The 21,011-nt window shown below is 35.2% G+C and overlaps 1 long non-coding RNA gene across 1 annotated transcript; it reads right to left on the bottom strand.

Annotated features, from left to right (window-relative positions):
* Positions 1-3,352: 3,352 nt before the first annotated feature.
* Positions 3,353-8,956, bottom strand: LOC145670752 (uncharacterized). Its single transcript, XR_014128411.1, has 3 exons — positions 8,715-8,956; positions 7,425-7,564; positions 3,353-3,569 (listed from the first exon to the last, which is right to left on the bottom strand). It is a non-coding gene; the product is annotated as an uncharacterized LOC145670752 (long non-coding RNA).
* Between the last annotated feature and the right edge of the window lie 12,055 nt (positions 8,957-21,011).

Here is a 21,011-nt window from a genome sequence, read left to right as displayed (position 1 = left end):
CTACCTCACCTGTTGTAAACTCCTTAATTGACTCCCATCAACTAACACTTCTTTCGGAGTTCCGATCTGTTCTTGGCAGGGAAGATCTGTTGATTGAAGTTGATTGTAATCAATTGTTTCAGTTAAGGAATTGGTAGACTCTTAGTCCTTAGACTTTATTCATCATCAGGCCTGCATAGGGATGCGCACGAGACAAGATTTATGGCTGTCTCGTCTCGAAAATGTGCTGTAAAAGTGATGTCTCGACTCGAAAAATATATATTTTTCTATTGGAAGAGCTGTGTCTCGACTCGAATTTTGTCAGGAAAATCCTGTCTCGACTCGTCTCGTGCGCATCCCTAGGCCTGCAACCAGACACTGAAGTTTGGGGGGGGGGCATGAATAAGATTGGGGGGCAAAGTCATTAAAAATTATCTTACAAATATCTAAATTGTGATTTTTGTATTAACAATAGCATTTTGTATTGAGGTCTGGAGGGGTCATGAAAAGTTTAGGGGGCAGGCCCCCTGGCCCCCTTCTAGTTGCGGACTTGTTCATCATGAAATCTAACCGTCTCCAAGGAATAGCAAAAGTGTGTGGTGGCTACAACCGCTGACTCCCTTGACATACCACGTAGTATAGTTTTGATTTCCTTGGCCTTTGAAAGTGATATGGGTCAGTCGAACACTTGAATCATACCACCCAAATATACACTCTTAAAAAAATACCGGAATTTTTACGGTGAAATATATGGCAATCGGGGATGCCATATTTTCACCGGAAATTTTGCAGTAATTTCACCGGAATATTCTAGGAATTTCACCTGAGCTTTAGATATTTCACCGGAAAATTTTAGTCATTTCACCGGAATATTTGCATGAATTTCTCCTCATCTCTAGGCATTTCACCGGAAAATTTGCAGTAACTTCACCTGGATAATTCCATGAATTTCACCTTACCTGCAGATATTTTACTGAAACATTTACAGTAATTTCACCGGAATAATTCCATGAATTTCACCTGGACTTTCAAATATTTTAACGGAAATTTTGTAGTAATTTTGCCGGAGTGTAGATATTAATGACAGAGGAAACAATCATTTTTTTAACATACCAGATCCTATGTAGATGTGAATTATATACCCCACAAACATTGAAAAAATAACCGACGGGACCGGAACTCGGACCCGGGACCTCTGGCATACCGTGTCGATGCGTTAACCATTATACCACCCAGTCCGCCTTCCATAACAGCCACTCACTCTCGAGGGCAGTGCTCTCCACTCGAAGCACGTGGGTTATACGAGTCCGAGTGGGAACCACCGATCTCGAGAGTGAGTGGCTTTTCTCGGAGGCGGACGGGGCAGCATAGTGGTTAAAGCATCGGCGCGACATGCCGGAGATCCCGGGTTTAAGTCTTGGTCTAGTGGGTCAATTTTTCATTCTTTATGCATTAAAGAATTCACATCTACAGAGGAACTGGTGTGTTAAAAATATGTTGTTTCCTCTTTCATTAACATCTGTACGAAATCAACCGTCATAGGTACTCAATGTACGGACACAGGCAATGTCCGAGCACAGAAGTGGTTCTCTGGTACAATCCATGGTCTGAGTGTAGAGCATCGACCTCGAGAGTGAGTGAATTTTCTGGGAGACGGACTGGATGGCATAGTGGTCAACGCATCGACACGGTATGTCGGAAGTCCCGGGGTCGATTCTCTGTCCAGTTGGCCACTTTTTCACTCTTTGTGCGTTATAGAATTTACGGGAATTATAGCATATACATAACCTAAAGTGCTAGATATTTCACACAAAAATGTACAGATATTTTAACGGATATGTTGCATGAATTTCATTTAACAATTTACAGAAACTTCTCCTGGAAAGTTCCGTAAATTCACCAAAACGTTGGACATCTGTTTTCCACAGGCATTTGAAACTGCCTCACAAATTGAGGTGGAAATCATTATGGTTAAAAACTAGATATTTTTTATGTGATTTCGTGTTTAGTTTAGAGCAACAAATGAGCATGAGAGTATTTTGCACAGTGATGATTTAATGTATTTATTTGCGGTACTCTTCAACAAGCTTTGAAGTTATTGCCGTGTTCATTTAACAAAGAAATATTTTTATCGGTACTACTTAAGAGCCCAATTACACTGATGGCCTTAAGACACATTCTTCCTCGTCAAGTTTGCCAACTTATCGGAGCAGCTACGATGTATAAAGATTGTGTAACTATTATCTGGCAAAAAAAAAAAGTGCATCAGAGTAGTTAAATACGACGCAATATGACTTAATCGCTTAAATTCTTATAAACTTCAGTTGAGATTTTTCAACATCAAGAAAGCACCTCAAGAAAACAATTTTACAGTGAAAAGGGAAAAAATTAATGTTAATAAATAATCAATTATTGTGACTATTACTGATAGTTGCAAGTAAGAATATTTTCAAGTGCACTTTTTCACAAGTATGTTAGGATTACTTTAAATTTTATTTCCTCCTGCAAATTCACACATAATTACTAAGACGAACCACCATATTTTTAACAAAGGATTACACAAATACATCTATAGCACATACTAGACATTTTTCAAAACTACACTAAAATCAAATCAAATAGAAACTTACTCTTTCTCATTAGAAGGGTCCACTGGATCAATAGCGTTATTTCAGGTTTTGGCAGGAGGAACAATATTGTTCACTGACGTAAGAGTTTCAAGTTTTTTTCATTAGAATATTAGTACACAATTTATTAAAAAGCATGTATTTCTCAAACTAAGTGCTAAGTGGGGTGCAATTGTCCCTGCCCTTCCCACATGATGCCTCTGCAGTGAATCTGCAAACATTGAAGACTAAAGCGGTAGGCAAGGAAATGGGTAAAATTATCGTTTAATGGAATTTCGTGATTCTATTCAGTAAAGAAAAACTCTACATGATATGTCGCAAAAGCAAGACGACTCCATATTTTCTTTCACAAAATTGCGGCAAAATACCTAGTCTTGCATTCAGAAATATACAGTAGTTTGTATACAAAAACGTGTATGTATTCACGACACTTTTTCTTTGTAACAGTAATACAACCAGAGTTAAGTCTACATGTACAGAGATCAGAAGAAGGTTTTCAGGGAGAAAGGAATAGGGAGTCATTTGGGAAGGGCAAGGAGGATAATTGTCCTCCTGGATTTGAGAATCATATGCTCTTCAATAAATTGTATACTAAAATACTAATTCAAAACATAAAACTCTTATGTTGATGGACAAATTTACTCCTACCTGGCAAAGTCTGAAATGACGCTACTGAAAAGAAAGAAAATAAAAAAAAGATTTGAACAAACTAACAGGACTTAGTAAAAACAAATAAAAACAATATATTTTTAAATCTCTCATCATATTTAATTCTCAAATGATAGTACATGAAATAAAAAAGAAATGATCAGTCTAGTCAATATTCTGTTTATAAACTGGCAGTGAGTTCTTTCATGGAAGTCAAAAATTTGCTACGGAAAATCCTTAGAAGTATCATATTGCTGTATCTTCTCTCGCTTTCCGCGGATTAATTCAATTTCTGGATTAATTCCAACAAAACACCTGAAATCAGAAACAAATATATTTCGAAGCTGGAGAAAATAGGCAAAACATATTTTTATTTCTTTCAAGCTGTAAATTGAGTTATGTAACTCTGAGCGCAATATCATGCTAAATCGTGTTTCTTTTATCATCATATCATTACATTTTCCTTTCCTGTACGATTTTTTAAGACAAACTCTTCTCTGTTTCATAAACAATACTATGAATTATTCATATACATTTGCATTAACTATTCTATAAATTTACTTAAGCTTTGATGAACACTAACCATTCTCATTTTGCACTATTTCACATCCGTGAAGCTGGCATAAGAACTGTGGATTAAGATAAATAGAAGTCTTGAAAACATATTTGGATTTGTGGAAAACGATTAACGATTTCGCACCATAAAAGGTACTGAGAAATAGTGTATTATCATCAGTATTACAGATTTCACCTAATAGTGGTATCAAACACAAGAAATGTGTTTTTCAGTTACAAAGGGAAACCATATATGTCTGGAATAATAGATATGAACAACGTTCATTATCGTACTAAATGAGTGAGAGAACCGAATGAGTAAAACTGTGCATTTCACGAACGTCCAACGTGCTGAGATGGTTGCATGCCACATCTAATGTGTAACTGGTTAAGGATACTTAAGCTCTTGAAAAAAAAAAAAAAAAAAGGCGTCACTTAGGTTGTTGCAGTGAAAAGGAAAAGTGGTGCGACGTTCCTGAACACAAAAGCAGCGAGGACGACCTCACATTTTGGCCTCCAGAACTGTAGAGCGTTTAAGTAGATTGTTCTGTGGAAATGTAATCATCCATCGCCCCGCTCACAGTGTATCAGGTTCTATTCACCGTAAGTGTTCGACACAAGATGTGGAAACTTAGGTCTTATGGCCAAGTAGCTACCCATGAGTAATTTTACTCCGACAAACGTTGTGAAGCCACTTTACTTGGTGTATGGAGCGACGTCACTGGAACACGCAACAAGAGAGAATCGTTATTAACTGGAACTAATCTTGTATACGTCAGTCATATAGTAAATGCCGAAATTTTCGATAGGAACTCCCGTCTTCATTAAAACACCAACCACTTAACATATTATCCACCCTTGATGTACAGAGATATCAAAATAAAGACGTTCCTTCCAATGATAGAAATATGTATAAATAACTTAATATTATCAGCAACAAAAGCTTTAAATTCCTTTCTTCTTTCGTTTTAATAAAACGAACACATTTACAAAACTCCCATTATGAAACTTTTCTTAATATTTTAATCTTCCTCTTATGAATAACGTGATGCATTCAGTATATTTTCTAATGCTAATTGCCTTGCCATAAGTCTCCAAAAACTAATACTTCATATTTTATCATACTTTTAACAGTTGTTTTACACAAAATATTAACTCGAATTCCTATACAATAACATTCCCTATACATTTATCCATATGCTGGTAAAATATCCATACACCTGTGAGTCTATATTTTTTTTAGACTAAGTTGTTAGCTGGTAATATAACAAAATAAATAAAAATAAAACACTAACTACACCCTCTTTAGCCTGTAAGCTAATTTTTAATAAGTTGTTGCAGATTTAGTTAAGGTGAGTTTTTGCAACAAAATTATAAATATGTCCGCAAATAATGTTGTGTGAAAATAAACCTGTTTTGTACCATACAATCTTCAGACTTTAAAGTTTGTGCTCCAGATGACAGTTGATTATTTTAACTCGTTTGTTGTTCAAGTGGCCTTTGTCGAGGTTCGAACTAGGTTTTTCATTCTTGTACAAAACTATTCATAAACATTCCTCTTAATGAACGAATTTGTTCTGTGTAGCACTTTAATAATCATTGACCTGTGTTTGAACGCATGAAGATGTTGTGACAAATCTGAAAGTATCTCATCATCCTTTTTATCGAATCTGGAATACTCTTTGACCTTAGTGGCTATAGGCCTTTTTGTCATATCTATGAAGAACTCTGTTAATACATGTACATTATGAATAATTGTTATCTGGAACTTCAACTATAAAGTCTATGGATTGAATGGTACAACACAGGTTTATTTTCACATCACATTAGTTCAATTTCGATGCAATAACTTATTAACTGAACCTGGAACAACTTAATAAGCTCAACCTACTGATTAAAAAAATGTGATTGGTTAGTTTGTAGTCTTAATTGTTTTAGGGTACCGCGGTGGCTCAGTGGCAGAGCGTTCACATCTAGTGCGTGGGGTCCTTAGATCGATCCCAGCTCGCGGAAAGTGAGTTTTCTGTTAGACAAACACCGTGTGGGTGGGTTTTCTCGGAGTTCTCCCGTTTTCTCCCACTTTTTTCATTCCACAATTTCTTTCATTTCTCCTCATCACCGTCTTCTTTAGCCTAGCCGGCATAACCATGGGATGTAAAACTCAAAGATTTCATTTCACTTACTTTTATTTATTTGTTGACTCCTTTGTTCAAATATCAGCAAACGACTTCGTTTTATTTCATAAAATTATAGGCAGAAGTATGGATAAATTATTGCATACGTATTCTGCAGAAGGCACGCGCGCTGATTATTCGGCTACCCGGAAGCTCTGTTTTAATATTACAATTTATTTTTGTTTTACGTTACACACACAAACACACACACACACACACACACACATATATATATATATATATATATATATATATATATATATATATATATATATATATCAACTTCCTGCAATATTTATTTCTTCTAATCTTAAAAATTTGAAATGGGATCTACTAATGTTAAGACATCGTTCTTATAAAAGCGAAACATCTCACTACTGAATCAGGGTCAATTATATAAACGCACTAAGCAACGCTATACTGTAGAATCAAGATAGATGATAGTTAAAAATAATGGACTTTGATGCTTGCCTCATCTAATATTTTGGCACATATTAGCTCTCTTCAGCGAAAAGTTGTTTATAATGAAACCCTTGAATAAGTGCATAAATAAGTATATCATTAATATATGGTATGAATGTGTGGTGTTTGGTGAGCAAAATAATAATAATAATAAAAATAATAATAATAATAATAATGAATGTAAGAAAATATCGCTACAGCATTAGGAATGATTTCAACTTACAGCGTACAGACCGTAATGAAGACAAGAGGATCATAATGTAGCAATTAGTAAACCGAGGTTTTATGTTGACGCAGAGCAAATGGTAACAACTGTCAAGGAGCCACACCATACATTGTTTCATAATAAGGAAAGAAAAAAAAAAGTTATCTAAGATGTAGTTCAGTTCAGTATGAGCTGTAAATATTTTAAATAATGTATTCATTTTTATGGATAAATTGCCAATCTTTCCATATTATTTGAAATTTTCAGTATTTCATGATTTTAAAAATTATTCCTTTATAAATACCTAAAGACAAGCATATTTTTAAAAAATTCCGTATTTCATATATCATAGAAAATTATTTGTTAAAGTTCAAGAGTTTTATTCAAAATGAACACTACCATGCAATAAATTAAGCTTATATTAAGTTTAAGAATAAGAATTGAAGAGTAATTATTTATTGATAAGTTGTGCCATGCAAAATTTATGAGATAACTATACATTGGAACATTGAAAATAAGCATGAAACACTTTACATAAAGAGAGTTTAACTCTTGCTAAATAACAACGATAACTATAAAAAGCAATAATTATTGTATAAAGCAAATGAAATTGGTATGTCTTAGCCAGCAACTCAATATGCTGATTAATATGTCCGGTAAATTTTGAATGTTCAGCAAAGCAGTGTATTAAATTGAAAACTTCTTACAAAAAAAGTATGTTTACAGGGCTACTGTAAAATTTGTAACCTTAATTCCCCTGGCCATCTTACTTACCTTTTTTCCCTAACAATCAACTGTTAGCGAAAGGCACGAAAGCGAAGTCATATTCCGATCTCCACTATTTTCATTAGCTGGTTAAAATGTATAACGAAGCATCCAAAGAGAATTTCGAGTTAAGTGCGTGAGAGTAGGACCTGAAATATGAAAAATACGTAAATTTTAAAGGAAAGACATAGTATTTTTTAAAAAATTCACGCTAGATAGTTTAATGTAATATTTTCAGACGTGAAAATCTGCGTGCTGTTGGTACTATTTTCAGTGGATGCATGCTGACATGAGACATTAGGGTATAATGAGGAAATTAGTTCGGCGTATTCAAAAATGGCAACTCTGTGTTCGATTTCGATTTTGAGTGTTATAAGAATTTGTATTATGAAGAAAAGAGTTATTATATTTTGTGGACCGGTACGTATTATTGAAATTGAGCAGAAAATATGACCAACGTAGGAAAACATTGAAAATAAAGAAATGTAGAAACAATTATACGTATATTCAAATGTGTTAATGATGTGAGAAAAGTGAGCACATGAAAGGTTATCAGAGGAATTCAAGTCATCTACCACAAACCAGTTAGTTGTTTATAGTTTCCTAAGTGCATTGTACAAATCGTAAAGGTAAGTAATCGCGTGTTAAGAAACTAACCTAATTTATGTAAGTGCTTTCAACGACATCCTTGTTTACGCGAATACCTACCATCGCTGACACGCCTGCTACCTACGCACGCACCCCTTGCTACCGCTCGGGCTGCCCTGTCCTGACTCTATTACATGGCATTCGTGCGTTTAGTGGCCACCAAGCACAGGTTACTGCAGTTTTATAGCATATATCCGGACGCAGTATTTACAAACAAACGATGAGGTCCTCTTAAAGTGAATGCGCACCAAGAAACAATTTCTAAGGTAGTGACAGTGAATTTCTTGATAAATAATAAAATTTTAACGTTTCTAGGTCTGAAAATACTGGATCTACTATACGGCACAAAGGTCCAATTTTTTTCTTGCACTTAAATTAACGGCACACATTACTACTTGCACTAGAACAGTTCCGAACGTACTTTTCCTTATGGGATGTTGCATAATATGTGACTTCAACGTCAGATCACTATTTGTACACTGAACGTGGGATCAAACTTTGGATGCAAAAAAACCAAGGCGCTTCACCGGCTAAAACTTCACACAGAATATGATCATGAAATACTAAAAGAAACTTGAACTCCAATCCGTAAAATATAAGCAATAAGAACCTTATAAATATACTTAAAATAATAGTAATAAATGTACTCACCTATAATGTAAATGAAGAAAACGTGTGATCAACAGTTTCTAACGTTGGAATACACACAACACGAACAATCCCATTACTGGTGAGATTTTTTTTCTTAAATGCTGCAGTTGCGGAAATAACTTTCATTTGTCATAATAGTATCTTACGACAGTGTCTGCAACCACTCAATATAAAGCTAAAACTATTTAATAATTCTTCAAATTATTTTACGATTAAACCAGAAGAAATAATGAAAAACATCTTTGAAAGTTATTTTCTTTCGTATAACTTAATACTCATTCTATTATTCGAAACATGATAACAACTTCAACCAACTCGAAAGAGCTTTTGTCAAATGTTGGATACACTGTTCAAAATTTACTGAAATTTCACCTGAAATGTCAATTCTGGTAAAAGACCTGTAAACTTTACGGTGAATTTTCTGCGAAACCACCTGAATTTTTAAGAGTGTACAGCTAAGTTAACTAGCATTGTATAGCAAGAACCTTATTCTTTTCAGAATGTGTATCATTGTTCACTGTAGGAGAACGTTGACTTCATGACGTAACAATCTGAGCGATTTCAGTAAACGGAGCTTCAACCGTAAGATGGAGAATCACAGCAGCTAATAATATATACATAAAGTCGCAGAAGAACATCTCGATCTGCAAAATAATAAGAATAGTAAAGTTAAAACAGGTATTTAAGCTAATTTGATAAAATGTTACATTACTTAAACAAAAATTATGTAACCACCAATCCAGAAAAGTCTACGAAAGTTAAAATATCAGACTACCAATAATAATTTTTAAATAAGATCTAAGGTGGTATTCTGTATAAATGAGCGGGTCGAGCTAACATCATCCTAATCGTCACTTTCGGTAAAATTGATCTATTAAGTACAATTATTTTGTGATCGAACCACAGAAGAGTATGCAGGGAGTTTAGTTTTAGAAATATACCTGCAAGTGCTGTAGGAAGCTTGTTTGGTATGAGTCATTGCATTGAATAGCATCGAAATGGCCTGCTTTCTTTTCCATTTTATTCCAAAGTTAGAAAATGTAAATATGACATACCATTACGTTTGCCGAAGCCGCTTAATGTGGAAACTCGAAGTTCTTAAAGTCTGATATAACCGTAAAAAGAAATGTAAATCGAAGACAACACTCAGATTTAGAATTACCGAGAAATATATATATATAGGGTAAAAACCCCAAATATGAGACCCTTGTTGCTACTTTAATATATTTTGTGTAATGTCTAATTTACGATATAAACTATTGGAATACATAAAAATTTAACAATAAAAAATTATATTGAAAAATGTGACCAAAGTTGCTACACTGCCATTTTTATGAGGGGTACCTAAAAGAAGAGACCCCGGCCTTTTGTGTACTCTTAAAAGAGTTGTTTTATTAATTCACCATTCAACACTGTCTTTAACCCATATTCTGTGATGGCACAAAAATATAAAACTTTACACTTTCAATCTAACTCACTTTCTTGAATTTTGGAATATACGCACTGTAAAATTTTACACTTTTTGTGCACATAAACTGCAACGATTTTTGATCACTTGTTTTGATGTTCAAGTATGTAAAAACTGAGACGAAATGTGTCCAGAATGACAGTACAATGCCAACGTAATCACTGGCTCTATGTACAGGACTAAGACTAAGAAATTACTTTGTGAATACAGAAATATCGATACAAATGAGCTCCTAATATAAGACCCAATATTACTATACGGGGCACATTATGAGACCGGTCTCATATACTGAACCCGTTAAGGGTCTCATAATAAGACATTCAACCGATAAACAAATGACTAACGCCATCTCAAATATAAGTGGATGAAAATCGGTAACTTATTACATGTTGCAATACGCACATTCACTGGTATAAAAAAAAGTAAAGATAGAATGAATATCAATTTACCTTCACCATTTTCAGCACTTGATGTGTGCACGTTAAGAAAACTTTGTAGGGGTGCAATTTCTTCCAGCCTATACTAACAACTCTCCACGTAAGGAGCTCACGTGACTTCCGGTGCTGTGGTGGGCTATTTCCTTCTGTTTTAGCTCGCTTTTACTAGATTGCAGCTCTTGCCTCACGTAAGGGTTTCAATTTAGATGCCTATCCTCATATTAGGGGTTCTTACCATATATATATGAAAGTGAAAGTTGGTGACTTTGCACCGCCTGAAACACCCGATTGATCTCTATCAAATTTTCAACATAGATGCGATTCAGGCCTGGGATGGCTTTTATCATTTCATTTGAAAGTGCAACTTAAGGGAAGGGGAAGGAGGGGGAATACAGGGAAATACATAGAAATGCACGTCACTACCTTTATGACTTAGTAACTCTTGAACCACACAACAGATCTCGACAAAATTTTAAATATAAATGATATTCGGGCCTTAAATGTTTTTTATTGTTTCACGTTGACGGTGTAACATAAGGGAGGGGTGGGGGAGAGATTTAAAAATGACCGAAGTTAACCGATATTAGTGTGAAATCCATAATTTTCGGAGTCGCTGAGATGAACAATTACACTTCCGATGGCATTGAAATCCAAATTCAGCCCACAAGAGTAATAGAAAATATTTAATTTTTACTGTCATTTTACCAAACGCATGACATAAGGTGTTGTGCATTTAAAGTTCTTATTCCAACCCAACGAAGCGGTATTCAACGCTAGTTATAATTAAAATGTCACAATAATAATTTCCGTCATAATAAGTCAGAAACACAAATTATGTTCTCAAAACTTTGGAGCCCGAAGGAAGTACCAAAACTCCGTTTAACCCTCAATGGACGCGGGGTTTAAATCATCGCTTGACCGTACGGAATGGAAAGGTATTTACACTTGGTATTGTTCTCAAAGCATAAAAAACTCTGATCAGAATATGTTAAATAATTCAGAAGTTATGCCATTTCAATAATTACACTGCAAAAAGTACTATAATGTAGTGATGTCGGAAGCATGTGAAGAAAGGGAAGTCACAAGTACGTAGACAGGTCGGAAGCATTTGAAGAAGGTGAGGTTATAAATATACCACATTGACTTGACACCTAGTCTTCCGTTTCAGGCGCTGCTATCGGCTGAAGGAATTCCACTCTCTTTCGCTAAGGCTCTCTCGCTTACCAGCTGCTGAACCCTTATTGGCTCTGCGCGTGGGTGTGTCGGGGTGTGAGCTTTAGTTCGCATTTTTGCCACGGCTCAAGACATTTTGGCAGCACAATAGTACCATCTAGGCAGGTAGGAAGCATCTAAATAAGGAGAGGTCACAACCACGTAGGAGGTCGGAAGCATCTAAAGAAGTAGATGTTAATACCACGTAAGTAAATCGGCAATGAGAGATAAAAAGGAAATGTATTCAAAGTAAAAGCAAATTAAAAATACAAACTACATAGAAAATTCTTCCATTCTGATTAAATTTAAAACACTTAAATCCTGGGAGAAGAATTCGTACTCGCAATAAAAGAGAAATACAATTTAAGTAGAAAATACATGAATTCCACACTGAGGAGAAAGGCATCGAAATCAAAATTATCTTTTATTTATTAAAGTAAAGTTTTATAGGATCTCTAGATTGTTTTATACTTATTTCGTTTTGTGGTGAACATGAATTAATGAACTTTGAATGCAGACAGTTGAAGAAATGAAATGAAATCTTTGAGTTTTACGTCCCACGGTTATGCCGGTTAGGCTAAAGGAGACGGTGATGATGAGTAATGAATGAATGAAATGGTGGAATGAAGAAAGTGGGAGGAAACGGGAGAACCCCGAGAAAACCCACGCACACGGTGTTTGTCCACCACAAAGTTCACTTGGCGGGGGCTGGGATCGAACCCGGGACCCCAAGCACCAGAGGTGAACGCTCTACCACTGAGCCACCGCGGCCCCAACAGTTGAAGATGTCAGTGAAAGCAAATAAAGCATTGGACACTACAACAACCATTTAGTCTTATATACTTATATGGTCTTATAGAATTTAAGTGGTGTACAAACGCTTAAGAAACAGCATGGCAATAAACCAGATGATCAACAGGCATGTAATAAATGGACAATATAATTGAATAGAGAAGTGGAAAAAGGTGAACATTCTACAACGCCTTATTTTGGAAAATGAAAAACAAAAGCGCTTACTGAAAATCCCGTTGCTTATACAAAGATATATATGCATGCGACATTTGTAGCCAATGTTAAGAATCTTAACTTAAAATTTCTTATTTCCCAAAATACCGAAAACGTGATGAAATTGGATTTTGGATACACAGAAATTGCTATCGTGGGATGATCTCTTTTATTTTCGGAATATTCTTTTTCTCACTCGCTGATTCGATTGTTGTTTAAAAAGTAAAAATGGTGACAAATACGTACAAATCGATTCTGTAAATCGCGTCTGAAAGGTTGTATCTGCAAGTTAAAGCTATTTAGGCATTCAAAGTGTGAAACATAACTTCTAATTCAAATTAATACATACCAAAAAATGAGCCTGTAATTTTAGTAGTCCTAGAAAAGAAAGTGAACGAAGGTTTTGTGTAGCTTAAGACCGGCTAAGATTCGATTTAATTACTTATAGTTATTTTGATATGCCATACAAATGTTATCCAATAGTGATATTTTTTTCAGCTAAGCTTTGCTTTGAAAGTGAAAACGAATATAATTAACAACATAATATATACTAAATATTTGTTTTCCATAATATCTACGTGACTTGTGTTCTGCTGCTTGAATGAATTTAAAGGTAAATAAAAATGTTATAAAATCCTTTGTTCCAGATACAAAATGTGATACCTTAACTGTTTTATAAATCTCGAACTCTTGATATTTTTATAGAATAGTTATTATGTCTGCTGTCATAACTAGTTATTATCCTGTTAGCATACTTACCATAATTTCATACGAGAAATACATGGGATCTTTGAATCGCTTCAAACCTCGTATAATCATGGGAATGCTGATCAAATAAAGTGGGTAGGAGATACGATATAAGGGTTCAAATCCACTCCATCTAAGAAAATGGTTCAGCGATTCTAAAATAAAATATAGAACAATATTATTTTGCAATATCTAGTTTGGTTGAAGTAAATTGACAAGAAATTATATTTTTTAAAAAAGAATTAATCTATCCATCTATTGGTACTGTGTACTTGCCTTTCTAGATCTAAAGATCCAATATATTTCAATCAAAAATTTTCTTGCACGCTTTATATCTGGAGAACTATATACAGTGTAGCCAGAGCCAAACTATCATTTAACTCAGTATGATGTGCTTATTCCCTAGAAAGTAGGAAAACTCGTTTTAGAGGTCGATCAAAAATTTCGTGGAACCTGATCCAAGAGCCAATATATTTCAATAAAAAAAAATTATGGTACGCTTTACGTCCGGAGAACGGCATATGATGTAGCCAAACCCAAACTATCACTTAACTCAGCACGATGTGTTTATTCAGTAGAAAATACGAAAACTTGATTTAGGAACAGTTCAAAAATTTTGTGGCCCCTAAATCGAAAAACTAATAACTGGTCAAGATCCCAATCCTTTGATGCACTTTTTGGACCATTATTATTATTCTTTGCCAAGATTGCAATCTTTTGATCCACTTTTTTGGATCATTCCTAAAATTTTTGTTCAGATATCGAAAGTGACGAAGGACACACACCATATATGTGGGTTTTATTTTGGGATTTTTTCGATTCCTCATTTCATTCATTATCATCTTCACTATCTCTCTTATCCTTGGATCTCAATCGTCGTCGGGAGTTAAAATAGTAACCTTAGGAAGGAATGGAAATTATCTGAAGCACTGATTCAGTTTAAACTCCAGCTCCGAAAGGGGCAATATTGCGGAAGAACTGAACATGTACCACTATTTCGTAAAAAGACTACCATTTGGTGGACTAATTTCATTTCATTTCCGATAGTGGAATCCGTTTGTACTTCTTAATGCTTCATGGCTTTCCACTTTTGTTATGTACTAGTGCATTTTTATTTATTTTCTCGACAACCCAAGAAAAACTCTTTACCATCGATGATAAGCATGATTTTATATCATAAATGTTAAATTTATGGATTCTTGCGTGGTATTTAGAGTGTGCTCGTATTTTGCACAACCCTTTTGGATAATAAAGTATGTTCGTGTACTAGGTTGTATCCGTTTCTTTCGTAACGAGTTTCGTGAATATTAGCTACTAGATAATTATTGTTAGATCGTACTGACAATCCGAAAGATGGGACTGATTTGACCCGCCTTTTTGTCCATTAAAATGGGGGATAATGTATACCGTGTATTAACTTTCCTGCAAAAAGCAAAATAGCTTTGTATTTTTTGTGATTGCACGATTGTCATCGTGCTTAACCCTGCAATGCATAGTGGGACAGATATTTGTCAGAGTGGTACATAGTCTGTACTTTCCTACATAACGGTATGTAGTTGCTAATGCATGTTGAATCAGATTGGGAACGTTGGAAGCTAGTGGTAATTCCACAGTTTCCGCATAGATGGCACTATTATGCGTACCAGTACTTCCGTTACTCATTTTTGTTTTCAATTGCAAAACTATTTTTTTACAGAAAAAAGAAATCGTGCATTGTAGGGTTAAATAAATTCTGTGGCACCATGCATGAAAGCCATAACCCACAAAATTTTGAACATGGAGGTAATGCGTCCCCTGCAGTGCTACACTTTAACACATCATCCCTCCAGTCATTAATGTTGCATACGCAGTAATATATAAGCAACAGAGATGGTAGCAATTTTTTAATAAAGAAATTTCCATGCATTTAGACTTGATTTGCTGTGAACTTTTTTGTGTGGATTAGGGGTTTCATGCGCGGTGCCACAGAATTTAAAGTAACCTAATTCATGTCTCATTCTTCTTATAGGAATTCTTATGGGAATTCCAACTTTCTGAAACTATTTCTATTATTTTTACCCATGAGACGACGTGACACGAGAAATAATATTTTCTCATCTTATGTCCTAAAGTTTGTGGAACTCTCGGCTTGATTCGAGGAGGACTCTTTTTCATTTGGTCTTGATTCTTAAGAAAATTTTCGCGTCTCCTTCTCTAAATTTATGTTCATATTTTATGACCTAATTTTTGTTCTTAATTTTATCTAAAAGTTATCAGTATCTTTTTGCGTCACAAGTGGTGCACGAATGGCCTGGTACAACAGTATTTAAACTAAATGAATTATTGGAATATATTCTGTAATACGTTGTGTATCTTTAAAATTGTTAAATGTTCTTCATTGTTTTTCATACGACCATTTTATAAATTTATAATTTTTATACTACGAATCCACTAGACACACTTCACAACATTGGCAGGTTGGAAAGAGCATCGAGGAAAACATGAATAATTAAAGCGGTGCTTAAGAAGCTGGAGGAAAGTTGAAAGGGGAAAAAAACACAGTATAGGACTGAGTGATGAATCAAGAAGAGAAACGGACAAAGGCAAAAAGAAGTACATGGAACAGATATGTGAAAAAATAATGGAATTTCAACGGCGCAGCAAATTTGATCTCATGTACCAGAAAGCAAAAAATTAGAAAAAAAAACAAAAGTGTATGCACGTTTGAAATCGAAGATCAACAAGGTCATGTAATGACTAATCATGAAACAATCCTCGGATTCTGGGATAAATATATGAAGGATCTGTATGTCCAGAAGAACCACGCCAAAGATATTTCAATCGAAGCATAGGAAGAGGTACACTATGATGAAAAAGGGTGCAGGATATTGAAAAGTGAAGTAGTAAATGTCGTCAAAGACATACAAAAGCAAGCCACTGAAGACGATGACAAAATAACAGATTTGCTCAAGGTATATGGTAAGATTCTAATGATAGTACTGACTTTACTTACGAACAAGATGTATCTAAGTGGAGAATGGCCAAAGGATTTCTTTGATGCCATAATTGTTGCATCGCCCAAGAAAAAGAAAAAAAGAGCGATGGTCACAGAACCATTAAACTTATTTCCCACACTGGAAAGATTATTGCGTATTTACTCAAGAGCTGGATGGAAAGATGGAAGAGGTGTTGGAAGAGAGCAATTTGGATTCCGGAAAGGAGAAAGCACTATCGATTCTATTGGGTTGATGAGAATTCTGTCAGAATAAGTTCTTGACGTGAAGGAAGGGATATGTTTGTGTTTCATCGAAGGGCAAGAAGTTTCGACTGGGTCAATTGGACTAAAGTTCCGAGAATACTTAAAGAAATTGGAATCAAATTTAGAGACTGACGATTCATTCGAAGCAAGAATATCCATGGCTTTGGACTGATTATTTTAACAAATAGAACACTGACTAAGGCTTCAAACCCACTGTATATTAAACTATAATACGTAACGGTTTTCGGATATCTAACATATCCTTCCTCAGACACTATAAAACATAAATGTTCAGTCTTGATGTTAAGGCTAATACTAGCCTTAATAGAGAATCGATAATAAGTGTCATAGAAGAAGAAATGTTAAGTAATAGTAAAAAAGGATGAACAAAAGAGAAGGTAGTTAAGGCTTTGAAGGTAATATGGGAAAACAGTTATTGTATAATAGGGGAGAAAGTGGTAAAAATAAGACAAGGAATGAGTATAGGTTCGAAGCTGGCAGAAAAAGTTCGTAGCCCAGTACTGGCAGAAATAGTTATGAATAAATGGGAGAAAAAGGTAAAAGAAGAAAGAGAAAGAACTTGTTTTGTAGGTATCTTGATGACTGTCAAGGCTTGTGGAAAGGGATTAGGAGACAATTAGAGAACTTCAAGGATTGCGTGGAGGATAAAGAAAAAGCCATAAGATTGAAATGACTGTAATTTCGTTTACGTTCTATAGTGTCTGAGGAAGGATATGTTAGATATCCGAAACCGTTACATATTATAGTTTAAAATACAATGAGTTTGAATATTTGGTCAGGGTTTCTTTTGTTAAAGGGAGACCCGGGTTCGATTCCCGGCGGGAGCTCATGTGGTTCGGATTCCACGTTAATCAGTAAGTCCACGTCTCATATAGCCTCGCTGCTGAAAGGGACGCTAAACTAAAATCACCTCAACTCTTTTGTTAAAGATTCATTCCAAGCCTATAGAAAGTAAAATAAGTGGATTTGTGCATGAATCGAGGAAAAACCAGTAGTGTGCAGATTGGAAGTGAAGTCAGAGAAGGATGTAGGATGTCATCCCAATTATTCAACTTTTACAGTGAATGTTTATAACCGCCACTTTTGATTTAAACAACCAACTGACAAAGCAATTATACTCTCTTTTGTCACAATATAGGGATATTTTTACAAATTATCCACGTCTTTGTAAAGACTTTGTTAACGAGATGGAGCTGAAAACAGACAAGCCATTGGTACGTACACAATATGCCATACCCCATAAGTATCTCCAAGATGTACGAGATGAGATTCATAACTTATTAGAATTAGGATTAATTTGTCATTCGAATTCTGTCCACAGCAATCCTATCCTTGTATTTCCCGAGAAAAACGGGAAACCAAGGGTATGTGTCGATCTAGGTTTGCCGAACCAGTTCGTGAAACTTCGCCAAACAAAATATGAGGGCATACAGGATTTGTTATTAAAAGTAAAATGTAAACCTTTCCTTAGCTCTCTTGATCTCGTAAGTAGCTATAATCAAGCCTTACTGAATCCTAAGTCCCAGGAATATACAGCATTCAATTTCGAAGGCCAGCATTACCAATATCGAGTCAGATGTTTTGGCTACAAGAATGGCAGCAGTGTATTAAACAATATGCTCCAAAAAGTATTGGGACCAGAGTTACATGCCAAAATCTTACGATATATCGACGATTTGGCTTGCTTTACAGATAGCTTCGAAGAACATCTTGCATTGCTGAGACAAATCTTTGAAAAGTTTAAAGAACACAACCTTACCCTTAGCATTGAAAAATGTTTGTTTTGTACTAATTTAATATCTTTTCTAGGTTTCTTGATTACTCCCGAAGGCATCAAAAAAGATCCAAAAACCATAGAATCGGTTCGTAACTTACCCAGACCCACCAATATTAAATCTTTACAATCTGTAATTAGTCTCTTTAATTGATCACGAAATTTTATTCATCATTTCTCAGAAAAAATGCAACCTCTTTTTCAGCTTCTCAAAAAAGGAAAACGGTGCAATGGTTTGAAGAACACGAACAATCTTTTCAGCAAATTAAGGATGATATTTGTAAAGATGTTTTCTTGTCTCACCCTGATTTGAATTTACCTTATTATTTAGAATCAGATGCATCCTGTCTGGGAGTCAGTGCAGTTTTATATCAGTACAGTGATGGACAGAAAAAAGTAATCCAGTTTGCTAGTCGGACTTTAACACCTGCTGAGTCCCGCTATAGTGTGAGTGAGCTGGAATACCTTGCATCGTATTTGCGGTCCGAAAATAGCTTCAATTACCAATTGGTCACCATGTTATTTTTATTACAGATCACAAAAATCTTAGTTGGTTAGAAAAGGCCAAGCCTTGGAAAACTCGTCTTTTGAAATGGTCTCTGGAATTACTACAGATGGACTACGAAATATGTTTTCACAAAGGTTCTGAGAATCTTTGTGCAGATGCGGTTTCACGTCTATTCCCTTCCAAAGAATTACGAACTAAACGTGTTCATATTTTACAGGCTATTCAAGACAAAATCAAAAGCATTTCAGTTGAAGAGTTGCAGAAGGCACAAACGGAAGATCCTGATTATTTCCGCATTATTTCTTTTTTGACAGGCGAGAAGATAGAAGAACTCTCAAGGAATTCACACAATTGGGAAAAATTTTTCAAACTAGATAACGCTATTCTTTTATACAGAGATTTTCATTTCCCAGACTCGTATAAAATTTGCATTCCCAGGTCATTAGTAAATAATGTTCTCACAGCTTACCATGACGATTTAGATCACCCAGGAGTAGACACTTCGGATCATTTCAAAATCATTTTATTGGAGTAAAATTAGATCAGATGTGAAGAAACATTTAAAGGGTTGTGTGAAATGTATGCAGTTTAAATCCGATCATCACCCACCGGCTCGTGTTTTGTCCGCTAATCCTTATTCGGCACCTAGAGCTTTATGAGCCCTTGATTTTTTAGGCCCGTGGCAAAAATGGTGCGCGCTTCGCACTGGTTACCGTTGATGTGTTTACTTAATATTGTACAGCTAATATTGTAAGAACGCCACTGCTACTTCAGTTATCAAGTGTTTATTTGATATATACATGCTTCATTTAGGTATCGTGGAAGCGGTGCTGCAGTGTTTCATAGCAAAATGTTTCTATCTAAAATGCAAGAGTACAATATTAAGGTTCATCATGCAACGCCTTATCACCCCTTGAGTAACATCACAAAACACTCTAATAAAATTCTTGTATCCACCCTTAGGTTATTATGTGCCAGTCACATAACAAATGGGCCGAGAACCTGACGCAAGCAGTTCTGTTACATAACTACTCCATCGTTGAAAGTCTTGGTGTTTCACCAGCAAGTTTGTATCTTAATATTCATTTTTTCCGTCCCATTTTTAAGCATTTTCGTTTACAGATATCTGAAGATTTTGGTAAGGAAGACGGGATTAGTTGGTCGAATAAATTACTTATGGCAGACCACCGACGAAAAGCCATCATTGAAAAAAGGAACGCACGATGGAACGACAGTCAGCAACAACGACGACGTATAAAACAAGGAAGTTTAATTTTTCTAAAGCAGCGTAACATTACTGTGTATTTCAGATGTAAAACATCACGGGCAATAGCCAATGGTGCGCGATATTCCGCGCGGGGTTGCCGGATCATGGACTTCCCTTTCCCTTCTCGCTCTTCCTCCAGTTGAGGTTATGACATATACATTTGCAACATTATTCGCAATGTAAATATACTACTCCAGCAAACTCAAGAATTTTGACTGTGCATCCTAGAAGTATATATAGCAATTAAATTACTTACCTATTAACTTTTCCAGTGGATATGCTAAACACTCGTCTTCAACACTACTTTCACTATTGTCTATGTCAGTTAATATTTCGTCATTGTCTGAATCTGAGTCTTGTAAATTTATTATCATGGGCTAAAAAAACTGTAAACACACAAAATAATTCTTCGAGCCTGATTTCGTACCACTTTATTTTTTTATTTTTATTTTTTAAAGAAAGCTCCGCACTTGTAAGAAAGTAACCCAAACACTGATGAATTCTGTTTATGCTAGAAGAGAAGTTACGTTCCAACACAACTAGCACCTTTGTTTCCTTCTCAGTTTTCATAAGAAATAACATTCTTGGGCTTGGTCGTCACACAAAAACAATCCGTCTGA

This window comes from Thermobia domestica, chromosome 14 (genome assembly GCF_964235325.1).
Source record: "Thermobia domestica chromosome 14, izTheDome1.hap1.1, whole genome shotgun sequence".
Lineage (NCBI taxonomy): Eukaryota > Metazoa > Arthropoda > Insecta > Zygentoma > Lepismatidae > Thermobia > Thermobia domestica.
Note: the sequence above shows the minus strand (reverse complement) of the source record. Positions and strands in the feature narration are given on the sequence as shown.